The sequence below is a fragment of the Balaenoptera borealis genome (genome assembly GCF_965194805.1).
Source record: "Balaenoptera borealis genome assembly, chromosome: 20".
NCBI lineage: Eukaryota > Metazoa > Chordata > Mammalia > Artiodactyla > Balaenopteridae > Balaenoptera > Balaenoptera borealis.
The window spans coordinates 31,622,473-31,636,979 of NC_138879.1; the positions used below are offsets into that span (position 1 = coordinate 31,622,473).

The following is a 14,507-nucleotide window of genomic DNA, read 5'->3' on the forward strand; positions in this document are numbered from 1 at the left end:
TCATGGCCACTATCATTATTCTTGGAAAACAATGGAAATGCGAATGATATTATGACCAAAGACAGATACACAATTCCATTTCCAAAATGGCAGATTCTGGAAAGTAATGTGCTATTTTTAAAAAACTTGAGAACTGATTGTTAAAGTAATGGGCAATGACCATGTAGGATAAAAAGTGAGGATAATTGAGAATCAACATGAGTTCCCTGGGAGGAAATTAATCCAAAGTAACATAATGTTGCTCTACCGGCAGCATCCTATGGCAGGATGTCTCCCTGGAAGTTCTCCCCTCCCAGGCATGGGTCCCTGGGTTTCCTGCCTCAGAAGCTCACAGCAGCTGGCACCACGGGAAGGTGAAGAGCTTCCCCAAGGATGACTCTTCCAAGCCTGTACACCTCACAGCCTTCCTTGGCTACAAGACTGGCATGACACACATGGTGAGGGAGGTCGATAGGCCAGGGTGCAAGGTGAAGAAGAAGGAAGTTGTGGAGGCTGTGACCATTGTGGAGCCGCTGCCTGTGGTGACTGTGGGCATTGTGGGCTATGTGGAAACACCTCGAGGCCTCCAGACCTTTAAGACCATCTTTGCTGAGCATTTCAGCAATGAATGCAAAAGGCACTTCTATAAAAACTGGCATAAATGTAAGATGAAGGCCTTTACCAAATACTGCAAGAAGTGGTAGGACATAATGGCAAGAAGCAGCTGGAGAGGGACTTCAGCAGCATGAAGTACTATCAGGTCATCTGTGTCATTGCCCACACCCAGAGGTGCCTGCTTCCTATAAACCAGAAGAAGGTCCACCTCATGGAGATCCAGGTGAACAGAGGCACTGTGGCCGAAAAACTGGACTGGGCTGACAAGAGGCTATAGTGACAGGTCCCTATGATTCAAGTGTTTGGGCAGGATGAGATGATTGCTGTCATTGGGGTGACCAAGGGCAAAGGCTACATAAGGGTCACCAGCCATTGGCACACCAAGAAGCTGCCCCATAAGACCCACCGAGGGCTGCATAAAGTTGCCTGTATTAGGGCGTGACATCCTGCCCGGGTGGCCTTCTCTCTGGCTCAGGCTAGACAGAAAGGCTACCATCACTGCATCGAGATCAACAAGAAGATCCACAAGATTGGCCAGGGCTACCTCATCAAGGACCACAAACTGATCAAGAAAAATGTCTCTACTGATTACGATCTGTCTGACAAGAGCATCAAACCTCTGTGTGGCCTTGTCCACTGCGGTGAAGTGACCAATGGCTTTGTCATGCTCAAAGGCTGCGTGGTAGGAAACAAGAAGCAAGTGCTCACCCTGCGTGAGTCCTTGCTGGTGCAGACCCAACTGCGGGCCTTGAAGAAGACTGACCTCAAGTTTATTGACACCACCTCCAAATTTGGCCATGGTTGCTTCCAGACTGTGGAGGAGAAGAAAGTATTCATGGGACCCCTTAAGAAGGACAGAATTGCAAAGGAAGAAAGGGCCTAATGTCAGAACAGATTGCACAGCTGGTAGAATCTCAATAAAATTATTTTCCAGTGTGGGGGGGGAAGTTACATAATGTTCTTTCTCTGATAAATTTTTAATGTTACTGATCAGCAAATCACTGCCAAGATGATGTATTAATTTCAACAAAGAAAAGTATCATATAATACCCTTGGAAATAAAGTAATAAATATTAACTTTAATAACACTCTTATTAATTAATTAATTTTGGCTGTGTTGGGTCCCAGTTGCAGCACGTGGGATCTTTCACTCTTTTTAAATTTATTTATTTATTTATTTTGGCTGCGTTGGGTCCCAGTTGCGGCACGTGGGATCTTTCATTGTGGTGGGCAGGCTCTTTGTTGTAGCATGTGGGCTTCTCTAATTGTGGCACTAGGGCTCCAGAGTGCATGGGCTCAGTAGTTGGAGTGCATGGGCTTAGTACCCCCACAGCATGTGGGATCTTAGTTCCTTGACCAGGGATTGAACCCATGTCCTCTGCATTGGAAGGTGGATTCTTAACCACTGGACCACCAGGGAAGTCCCCCAGTAATATTACTCTTAAGAGGATTACTTAAGTATTGATTAATGGCTATAGATCATGCTGAATAAAGCCTCAATTACAGCACTGTAGTTTTCTGACTCTATTTGGTACCACTTAATCATTGACTGGATGAGAAAAATGATTTTCAAATCAGATAGTAATTTTTAATATCAGTTAGATATCTAAAACTGCAAAGATTTGTTAGAGTGATGTTCTCGAACAGCTAAAGTCCCTCCAACCAAAATCAACAAGATAATGATTAAAGATATATAAAAATAATCTAAGAAATCTTACACAGCCCATTATGCAAAATCTGGTTTCATAGCAGGTCCTATGAAAAAAATGTCTGGAGGATTGATTTATTCACAATTTTTATTTTCATTCACTCATTTAATAAATATTTATCACCATGTCCTATTCTGGGTACTGGAAATATAATAGTGAATCAGAAAAATAAAGACTTTTTTCTTCTAGAGCTTACATTTTAATAGGTTGTAGCATAAGATTAACAAATAAATAAACAAGATAATTTCAAATAGAAATAAGATTCAAAGTATTTTGACTAGAAGTAGTGTTGAGGACTAATTTAGGCTAGGTCAGGAATGCCCACTGAGGATATGGTATTTGATCTCAGAATACTAAAAGGAAGGATCCAGATATAGGAAAATCAGGATTTAAAGTTTTAAGGCAGAGAAAACATCATATGTGAACACCTTAGGTAGGGGAGGATGAGCTTGGCCAAGTCAAGCAAGTGGCAAGTGGTAGAATAAAAAGATAACAATGATTGTGCAGAGTAAGATCATTTAAGAATTTTACAAGTCATAAAAAAGAAATCTGATTTTATCCCAAGTGAAATGGGAAATTCCTAGAGCATCTTGAGTAAGAAAGTAATATGATTATATTGGATCCATTTGACAGATCATCCCAGTTTCTCTGCAGAGAAAAGGACAGTGAGAGGCCAAGAGTTGACACAGTGAAATTTATTAAGAGTAATCCTGGTGAGATAATTGTGACTTAGACCAGAATGGTGTCAATGGAAATGAAAATAATTGAATGGATTTAGAATGTAATCTGAGGGTGAACCAAACAGAGTGAGTGAGAAATTAAACATGAGGATGCAGAGAAGACTCAAGAGTGACACTTGGTTATAGGGATTAAAGAACGAGGTAAATTGTGGTAGAATTTACTTAAATCAGGGAAATATAGGGTAGGCATACGTTAAATTTAAGAAATCATTTGGGTATTCAAATGTAGTTTTTAAATAGATCATTCAATATTAATGTACTCAGTACAAATTAAGCTCATTGGAGAGGTCAGATCCAATGATACAGATTCTGTAGATGTCAGCAAATAGATGGGACAATGCCATTGAAGAATACATAATGAGAAACTGTAGGAGTAGAAAAATGGAAGAAATAGGGTTAAGCCCTGTGACATTTTAATATTTTGAGGTCAAACAGAGAAGTAAGGACCAGTAAAGCAGTTTGAGAAGGAGGAATAAGAGAAAAAAATCAGGAGAATATGGTGCTACAGAGGCCAAGACAAGAGATGGTTTCAAGAATGAAGAAGTGATCAGCTAAGTGAGGTATTGCCGAGAGGTTAAGTAAGATGAGGAAAAATAAGTGACCATAGGACTTCTTCTGGCCATAGAGGATAAGATAATACAGACCAACCCATCCACTAATAATAACTAGAAGTGGTAAAATATTAAAATAATATGTAATACTTAGTGATAAATCTGACAAAAGATATGCAAGACCTGTACACTGAAAACTACAAAATACCACAGAAAGAAACTGAAAGACATGTAAATAAATGGAGAGTGGAGAGAGACAATTCGTTCATCTTTTGAGAAATTCAGTGCTTTTAAGATGTCATTTTCCTCAAGTTGATCTATAGCTCCAATGCCATTCTGATCAAAGCAGATATATTTTTGTGTAAAAAAATGGAGAGCTAATCCCAGAAGGCGTCTAGAAATGCAAAGGACCTACAGTAGGAAAAACAAATTTGACAAAGAAAAAAATTGGAAGACTTATATTACCTGATTTCAAGAGTTATTTTAAAGCTTAAGTAGATAAGGCTGTGCAGTATTGACATCAAGAGATACAAATGAATCCAGGAAACAGCATGGATAGTCCAGAAATAGTCCCACACAAATGAGGTCAATTGTTTTTTAACAAAGTTGCAAAGGCCATTCAGTAGAGAAAGAATAGTCTTTTCTATAAATATTGTTATGATTATTTAGAAGTCCATATTAAAAATAAAAAGTGAATTTCAATCCATTCTTTGCATGATTTACAAAAATTATCTTATGGTATATAATAAACATAATTTCAAGAACAAAAATTAAATCTTCCAAAAGCAACAGGAGAAAACTTTAGTCAATGATATATATGACACCAAAAGCAAGATCTAATTGAAATTAATAAATAACATTTCATCAAAATTGAGAACCTCTGCTCTTCAAAAGACACTTAAGAGAATTAAAAGACAAGCCATAGGCTTGGAGAAAATATTTTAAAATTACATATTTGATCAAGGCTTTATATTCAGAATATTTTTTAATGGAAAGAAGACTCTCAAAACTCAATAATAAATGTACACAACTCAATAGCAAATGAGCACAAGACATAAAGAGAAATTTCACTAAGAAAGATGTACAATTAGCACATAAGTAAATGGAGAGTTACTCAATATCATTAGTCATCAGGAAAATGCAAATTCAAACTGCAATGAGGTATCGTGAAATAACTACTGAACTGGCTAAAATTTGAAAGATTGACCATATCAACTGTTGGCAAAGATGTGAAGACAACTGAAACTCCATACACTGCTGATAGGGATGTAATGTGATACAACCTGTTTGATAAACAGTTTGACACTTTCTTAAAAAATTATACATACACCTACCATCAGACTCAGCCATTCTACTCTTAGGTATTTACTCATGAGAAATGAAGGCAAATGTCCATATAAAAACATGTACAGGGATGTTTATTGAATCTATATTTATAATGTCCAAATCTATAAACAATACAATATCTATAAAAAGGTTAATAGATAAATTGTGATGTATTCATATAACAAAATACCATTCAGCAATAAGAAAGTATGAAGAATGGTTGCATACAACAATATAGATAAATCTTAAAACTATTATGCTGAGTGAAAGAAGCCAGATAAAAAAGAACACATTGTATATAATCCCATTTTTACAAAATTATTTAAAATAAATGCCAATCCATAGTTACAGAAAGCAGAATAGGGATTGCTGGAGCCCAGAAATGTTCAAGAAAGGGGAGCAAGGAGAGAATATGAAGTGGTCCAAGGAAAGTGTTGGGGGTGATTTTATGTTTATCTTGATTGTGGTGATGATTTTATAAGTACATGTATATGTCAAACTTGTCCGGCTGTGTAATGTATTCTAAGCTTCTATATCAATTAACCTCAAAAAAGATTTTAAAAGTAAATGTAAAAACATTCCCCCTGCCTATGAAAATGAGAACGAAGGGAGATTTTTACTGTGCTCCCTTTTAAAATTTTTGGATTTGTACCATGCAAATGTTCTTCCCATTCAAAGTGCAATTAATTAAAAATTTCTGTCCAAGCTGCTCCACATAAGATACTAATCTTGATATCATTCACTACTAACACCTTTCTCTTCTTTTCAGTCATCTTTGTTTAATCAACACAAAATTCTGTCGATTCTGTCTTAGAACCATCTTTTGAATCTGTTATATTTCTCCCCTATTTTCACAGCTCTTGTCTAACTTTGCCAACTTTCGTAAATGTCGTCTTCTTGCTGAAGCCTTTTCTGATTCTCCCAGGCAGATGATTGCCTTGGTCTTTGGACTTGGTCTTTTGACAGATTTCTGTAACAGATTTTGGAATATTTATTACAAATAAATAATATGTGTTTGTTCCTTTTTGTTCCTATGTCGATCTCCCCAAGACAATGTCTTATTCTTATTCAACAAATATTTGTTTCAGTGAATGTGAAGAATGGTTAAATGAAAATATTTCTCCTGGAAGGGTTATCTAGGGGAGATATAACTGCTTTCATCTATTTTAAAAGCTATCATTTTTAGATAGGTATATACTTATTTTGTGTTTTTTTAAAGATGTAAACCATAGGAAATAAATGGAGAATAGTTTTGATTAACCAAAGAAATAATATATTTAAAATCTATTTCAATTAGATAATAAGCACATAAAACCAGTAAATTGAAAAGATTAAGCATTACAGGTAAAACAAGAGTTCCTTTTATGCAACATATTCAATTTCTGCCCTTACCTTACCCCTTGCCAAAAATAACCACTGTCGTGGGTTTGATGTGTATCCCTCCAGACTGTTAAATTAATTTCTTCATCACTAGACTTTCCCCCAAATAAAATAAACTGCCCCATGAGGTGATGGAGGTGATTTCCTCCATCATAGTCAGCTGGATGTCCAAATGTTATAAAGACTCTCAATGCAAAACCTGTATTAGTACGAAATTTGAATTTGGTCTCAAATATGTCTTCCAGGAATATTATTATGTAATTATATATTTCTACACCTGCAAATATTTTGTCCGCTTTACCACTCTCAAATTGGAGCAACTATTTAGAACCCAAACTCTTAGGACTTTAGATCTTAAAACAAAAATATATGTATTCAAGTAACACCTTCTTCTACTCTTTCATTGTCTTTCAAGACTCCCATTTCTCATACTCTTAACAGTTTCATTGTTTTAAGATCTGCAAGTGACTAGATGTAGAAAAAAAACTTCCATAGCATTAGTAATAACCCTTTTCAGAATGTGTTGACACCCAACTTTTTGGAATGAAACTGAGCTGTTCTCTCTAAATGATCTGGTTATAAATATGTGATTTTGTGATTTATAATAAAAAATATATATTTGGTCTTCATCACTATTTTTGGCACAGAGCTCCTAAAACCCTTAGAATTTCCTAAGTGATGAGATCCGTAAAGGTGTCTTTGGTTATGTCAATGAGGTAACTTTTGGACTCCACCTAAGGATGGGGGCTCTTTGCAGGTGGAGCCAACTAAGTGATTGATGGGTTGAAACTTTCAGTTTCACTCCCTCAACCTCCGGAGAGGGGAGAGGGACTAGGGGTTGAATCAATCACCAATGACCAATGATTAAATCAGCCATGCCTATGTAAGGAAGCCTCCATAAAAACACAAAATAATGGGGTTCAGAGAGCTTCTGGGTGGGGGAACAACACGTGGAGGTTCAGAGGGAGTGGCACACCTGGAGAGGGCATGGAAACTGTTCTTTCCCCATATCTTGCCCTATATCTCTTTCAACTGGCTGTTCCTAAGTTATACCCTTTATAATAAATCCATAATCTAGTAAGTAAACTCTTTCTGTGAGGTATATGAGCTGCTCTAGCAAATTAATCAAACCAAATGCACCTCTGATTCATAGCCAGTCGGTCAAAAGCCCAAGTAAGGTGGTACCTGAAGTGTGGTGGGGAGTGGTGGATATGATGTTATCTCCAGGTAAATAGTTTCAGAATTGAGTTGAATTGTAGAATACCTAGCTGGTGTCTGGAGGATTGTTTGCTGTTTGTGTGGGGAAAGCCCCAATCTCTCCCATCTTGGACTTGATCCAGAAACCCGATAGAAAATAAATAACCATACCCATTTTCATATGTGACATTTTCTAATTATAGACCCGTCAATGAAAAAATTAATCAATAGTCAATTGAAGAAAGAAATGGAAAATTTTATTCCAGCCAACCTAAGGATTATAACCCGGGAGATAGTCTTTCAGAAAGCTCTGAGGACTGTTCTGCCTGTTAGAGGTCAAAGCACAGTCATATAAGGTTTTGAGACAAAGGGTTTGTGGACTAGGAATGTTGCCTGACATTCCAGCAAACAAAGAATGTTGCCTGGCACCCCGGTTCTATAAGGATCAAGCCATCAGCCACAGCAGTTGCCCACTGATGGTGCACCCTGAGGGGAATTCAAGATGGAGAAAAACAGGAAGCATTCTGTGCTTTGAACACTGGTTCTTAATAGTTAAGATGCATATCTAAGGAATAACTTCAAGGAATCCAGATCCTTGTATCTTCCCAGGTATAGAAAAATGCTAAAATAATTAACTTGAGTTGTCTGGTTTTTTTTGTGATTAACAGTAATCTTTTGATGTTCTACTACATGTTTTTTGCAGCAAAAATACTCCTATATATCCTGACTTCTCCCTTACCTCTTTGGAGCAGTTCTTGAGAGTGACCTGAGAGGCTGTCTCCTGGGATATAGTCCTCAGTAAGATCTCCAAGTAAAACTTAACTCGCAATTTTTAGGTTGTGTGTTTTTCTTCAGTAGACAGTTTGTACATCAAAGTAACATACTGACAGTTTATAATCCAACAAGGCGAGTAGTGTGTCATCATGATCCCTTACAAGATTGAGAAACAAATGTTATCTCCTAAGGAGGAGTTACCTTGCTGGTGCCAAAAGGAAATTGCCTTCTTCTTTTCTTTCTTTTTTTCTTTGTTTTTTTTTGTTTCTTTGTTTTTGCAAGTAGGCATTCCTGTGTCTTCCATGGGGATCTAGATAATGTATAATACAGATATACAGTGCACATTAAGTGGGAGGGGGTAGTGGCTCAAATGGGCAGAGAATTTAAGAATTTTCTTGTCCTGCCTTAAAAATAATTTTATTTAATCAGATCATAATACCTATAAAACTGTCCAATTCATTGTGCATGCATAGATGTCTTAAAATGTCAGAAGTACTAAATAGCTGCAATGTGTCTGTACTACCAAAATTATAATAATGCCTATACTATAAAGTAGTATAAAAATAAAATTACAAATAGTGATTTATATCACAAATAGTATAAAAAATAATATCTTCCAGATTAGGGGAATTTTACCAACTTTTTTCTCTTTAAGAAATAAAAAGACATCCAGAAGTGTTGCTAAAATTCTCTTCTGGGCCCAGAAGGAATATGATAGATTTTTCAGAGATGTGTTCCAGATTTCTTAGTTACATGTACCCTGAGAATACCTGATGGATTTAGAGTGCAGGAGGCAAATTATCAGCAATGTGCCTTGATATGAGCAAAGAGTATGATTAAAGTCCACCTGGGATGATGTCTCAAAGGTGCATTTTGTCCCTTCATTCCTTTCCTCCTAATTAGACTCCAGTTTAGATCTGTGCTCCTTCATCAGTTATACTTGTCCTGTGTAGAAATTAGTCCAAGACAGCCACCCTAGACTTGATACAAATTAAAAGAACTAAACAAGATTGGAGCATTTTAACACTGTTATTTAAAAAACTAAAATATCAATGCAAAGTTTTGTATAATGATCCAATATATCCTTAAATTCAATAAAGTAGCAATTTAATAAAACGAAGGATTGTGGTGTTTACTTTCTTTGTTTAATAAAGCTTTTTGTCCCATCAGGATAAAAATTGCCAATGGCCAGTCAATGCCTACAAGATCGATTTTCTATTTCTAGCATAGAATTGATGACATGTCTGTTTGGCCTCTTGCCTCAACCACTTGGTCAACGGCACTATCAGTGTTTCTTGAACACAACCTGTATCTTCAGACCTTCATGATTTGGGGATAATTATCTCCACAGCAAAATATTTGACAATATATTCTATGTGAAATATGCTATGCTAGGTGCTGGAAATATAAAAATGGATAAGCCAGAATCCTTACCTTAAGAAGACTAACAGATATCAAACAGAGGTATTTTAAGAAACATGCCATATTGTGGTGGCCCCCCAAGCTGTAAGCTTATTCAGCTTTCTGCTTTCCAGAGAACTGCTTGTCTCTTTCTTGGTATGCACTCCTGACGCTGCGGTATTGAGCGTAAAAAAGGAAAATGGCTTGCGGCCAGTTTCGTTCCAGGTGCCTGCTCTGGATCTAAGAGCCCCTGGTTGTTCCCCAGAAGGACGCGCTGCCCTGAGGGGGAAGTCTGTATCTCCAAAGAACGGCCCATAAGGCATGCTGACGCATAGATAGTGGTGCATAGATAGTGGTGCATAGATAGTGGTGCATAGATAGTGGCGCATAGATAGTGGCGCATAGATAGTGGCGACAGAATTATGTGGAAATACAAGGTTTACTGATTTGTTGCCTAGTGTTCGTTCCGTGCTGAACCTATATATACATTCATGCTCTTTGAATAAACTTGCCTTGCAACCATCAGTTGTCTTGGCCCTTCTGACCCCATACTGGTGCTTTTCAGTTCCTTACCCCTCACCGCCAGGAACTTCTAGCTTTCTGCAGCCGGTCTGCGGCACCATATAGTATGGACAACTGCTATAAGAGATTTATGTAGAAAGTGTAATGACAGCTCAAAATAGCAGACTGTGTTCCATACCTTCTACTTGAAATATTTGTTTGGCATTTCTCTCCTAAAATACTTCTGAAACTTCAAGAAGTTGCACAAATGTCTCCATCTCAATGTTATATTTCAAGAAGGAAGAGATCTAGAGTTGACCAAGAGGGTAACATAGGTGGTTCCCAAAATCACTTCCTCCACAGATGCACCAGATGTACAACTACCCATGCAGCAAGTCTCTCAGAAAGAAATCCATAAACTAACTGAGCAACTCCTACACATCAGGTGAATGAGAAAATACCCACATCAAAATAGGTAGGAAAGACTAAGACACACTCTAGCCACAAACCCCATCCCCAGGACAGTGCCATATAATCAGAAGGGAATCTCCAACTCCCAGCTTCCCTGAGCTGTGAAGGGTTTGGACTGCACCCCTAGCACCACAATTTTTATAGCTCCCACCTGAGGCATGGGCCCCTCAAACACCCTCTGAAAGTCAGTAGGGCTTGTGTCCACAAGTTCCATATGACTGTAGAAAACAAAGGAACACTTTCTAAGGAGTACCGGCATAGAGCACTCTCCAAGGCTATTCCCAGGGCTTGGCACAGAAAGAGCAGGCAGAAATAGCAACTCCCAGTGTCTCCCTGAAAGGGATCCATCTCCATACTTTACAGCTGCTGCCTGAGGGTCCAGTTTCTAATTTAATAGCATCTAGGTGCTGGCTGCAATATTTCCTAGGCACTGGGGAAGCTGGCAGGCATTTCCCTACCCTCTCCCTCTGACCCACTCCAACAATAAAAATCAAGTTGCTGGTATCTCCCTGATAAGAGCTTGTGCATACATCTGGTGCCCCAGCTTTTGTGGCTGCTAAAGGGATGGGCCCGCAGATAGTCTTGCTCTGATAGCCTATAGGACTTGCAATTATGAATCCTAAAGGGCAGCTGCAAACAAAGAAGCAGTTGTTTAAGAGTATAAGCACTCATGGGGATATCCCCCCAATGCTCAGCACAGAGGAGCAGGCAGAAACACCCAACTGCCATTATTTCCCTCAAAGGGTTCTGACTACATACTCTACAACTGCTGCCTGAGGGTCTGGATTCTAATTTAGCACTCATCTGTGTGGCTGGCTGGCTGTGATCCTCCCAAGACTGGGAAAGCTGGTGGACATTTCTCCTGCCACTAACCCTGATGAACATAGATGTAAAAATCCTCAACAAAATATTAATGAATTGAATTCAATGGTACATTAAAAGGATCATACACCATTATCAAGTGGAATTTATTCCAGGGATGCAAAGATGGTTCAGCATCGGCAAATCAATAAATCTGATACACCACATTAACAAAACAAGGGATAAAACTCATATAATAATTTCAATAGATATAGAGAAAGCATTTGACAAAATTCAACATCTTTTCATGATAAAACCTCTCACTAAACTGGTTATAGAGGGAACATACCTCAACTAATAAAGGCGATAAATGACAAGCCCACAGCTAACATTAAACTCAACAGTAAAAAGTTTTCTCTAAGATTGACAACAGGACACGGATGCCCATTCTCACCACTTTTATTCAACATAGTACTGGAAGTCCTCACTAGAGCAATCGGGCAAGTAAAAGAAAGAAATCCAAAAGAAAGGCATACAGATTGGAAAGGAAGAGATAAAATTATCTCTGTTTACAGCGACATAATCCTATAGGTAGAAAACCCTAAAGAATCCACCTAAAAAACTGTTAAAAATAATAAACAAATGCAGTATATTTGCATATTACAAAATTGATATGCAAAAATCAGTTGTGTTTTTATACTAACAATGAACTATCAGAAAGAAATTAAGACAATTCAATTTAAAATAACATCAAAAGGAATAAAATACTGGGGAATAAATTTAACTAAAGAGATAAAATATCTGTACACTGAAAACTATAAGACTATGATGAAAGAAATAGAAAATGACACAATTAAATGAAAAGATATTTTGTATTCATGAATTGGAAAAATATTGTTAAAACACCGATACTACCCAAAGGGATCTATAAATTCAATGATATCCTTATGAAAACTCTAATGGCATTTTCCACAGAAATAGAAAACACAATCCTAAAATTTGTGTGGAACCACGAAACACCCCAATTAGCCAAAACAATCTTGAGAAAGAAGAACAAAGCCTGAGTTATAGCTGTAGTAATCAAAGCAGTATGTTATTGGCATTAAAACAGACACACAGATCAAGGGAGCAGAATAGAGAGCCCCTAAATAAACCCATGCATATATGATCAATTTTTGACAAAGGAGACAAGACTATACAATGTGGAATGGAGAGTCTCTTCAATAAACAGTGTTGGGAAAACAGGACAGCCATATGTAAAATAATAAAACTGGACCCCTATCTTGCACCATACACAAAAATCAGCTCAAAATGGGTAAAAAATTTGAACATAAGACCTGAAACCATAAAACTGCTAGAAGAAAACATAGAGGTAAATTCTTTGACATTGGTCTTGACAATGACTTTGGGGATTTAACACCATAAGCAAGGCACAAAAGCAAAAATAAACAAGTGGGACTACATCAAACAAAAAAGCCACTGCACAGCAAAAGAAACCATCAAAAAAATTAAAAGCAACATATGGAATAGCAGAAAAATATCTGCAAACCACATATCCAATAAGGGTATCTAAAACATACAAGAAACGCATACAACACAAGAGCAAAAAAGCAAATAAAAATTGGGCAAAAGACCTGAATTGACATTTTTTTTTCAGAGAAGACATGTAAATGGCCAAAAGGTACATGGAAAGGTTCTCAATATCACTAATCATGAGGGAAATGCAAATCAAAACAACAATTAATTATACTTCACACCTATTAGGATGTCTATTACCAAAGAGTCAAGAGATAACAAATGCTGGTGAGGATGTGGAGAAAAGGGAACACTTGTACACTGTTGGTAGGAGAAAAAAGTCAAGAGATAACAAATGCTGGTGAAGATGTGGAGAAAACAGAACACTTGTACACTGTTGGTAGGATTGTAAACTGGTATAGCCACTGTGGAAAGTAATATGGTGGTTCCTCAAAAATTAAAAATAGAACTACCATATGATCTAGCAATTTCACTTCTGGGTGTATATCCAAAGGATTTTTGTATTCCCATGTTCATTGTAGGTTATTCACAATAACCAAGGTATGGAAACAATCTAAGTGTCCATAAACGAATAAATGGAAAAAGAAAATGTGATATATATATATATATATATATATATATATATATATATATATATATATATATATATATATACATGTGCACATATATATATATCACATTTTCTTTATTCATTTATCAGTGTATGTATACACTCACACACATGTACACAACATTATTCAGCCTTAAAACAGGAGAAAATCCTTCCATTTGCAACAACATGAATAAACCTGAAGGGCAGGTGAAATAAGCCAGACAGAGGAAGGACAAATACTGTATGGTATCACTTATGTGTGGAATCTTAAAAAAAAAATCAAGCTCATAGGAACAGAGAATTGAAAAGTGGTTGCCAGGGGCTGAGGCAGGCAGGGGTGGGTGTTGGTGGGAGAAATAGGGAGAGGTAGTAAAAGAGTACAAACTTTCAGTTATAAGATGAATAAGGTCTGAGGATCTAATGTTGGACGTATCGCCTATAGTTGATAACACTGTGCTGTATAATTGAAATTTACTAAAAGAGTAGAACTTAAATGTTTTCATCAAATAAAAGGTATATACGTGAGGTGATCCATGTGTTATTTAACTCAGTGGGGGGAATCCTTTCACAATGTATATGTCTATCAAATCATCATGTTGTACATTTTAAATATCTTACAATGTTGTCAATGATACCTCAATAAAGCTGAAAAAGGAAACATATCCATCTTTTTACCTTCTCCATGGCAGATGGCATATATAATTATCACATTATATACTAATTATCTGTGGTTATATATCTGTTTCCCCAGATGATATATGAAAGTCTCAAAAGCAGGTAGCCTATATTAGCCAAGAATAGCAAAGACATCAAACATCATTAAGTGTTCACTGTGTGTTTGTCATAATCAGAGCACTTTTCATAAATTATCTTATTTAATTCTAACTACATCTATTGAAATTGATATTATTATGTCAATACTTTGCATGAGGAA

At 36.9% G+C, this 14,507-nt stretch overlaps 1 long non-coding RNA gene and 1 pseudogene across 2 annotated transcripts in view; both read left to right on the plus strand.

Annotated features, from left to right (window-relative positions):
• The window catches only part of LOC309618268 (large ribosomal subunit protein uL3 pseudogene), a 31,693-nt pseudogene extending 21,944 nt beyond the window's left edge, over positions 1-9,749 (plus strand). The window contains exon 1 of the transcript in view: positions 1-9,749. This exon is cut by the window's left edge and continues 21,944 nt beyond it. The product of the transcript in view is annotated as a large ribosomal subunit protein uL3 pseudogene (transcript).
• LOC309618328 overlaps positions 1-14,507 on the plus strand; it is a 673,944-nt gene that overhangs the window by 321,746 nt on the left and 337,691 nt on the right. The gene's annotated exons all lie outside the window — the stretch shown is intronic.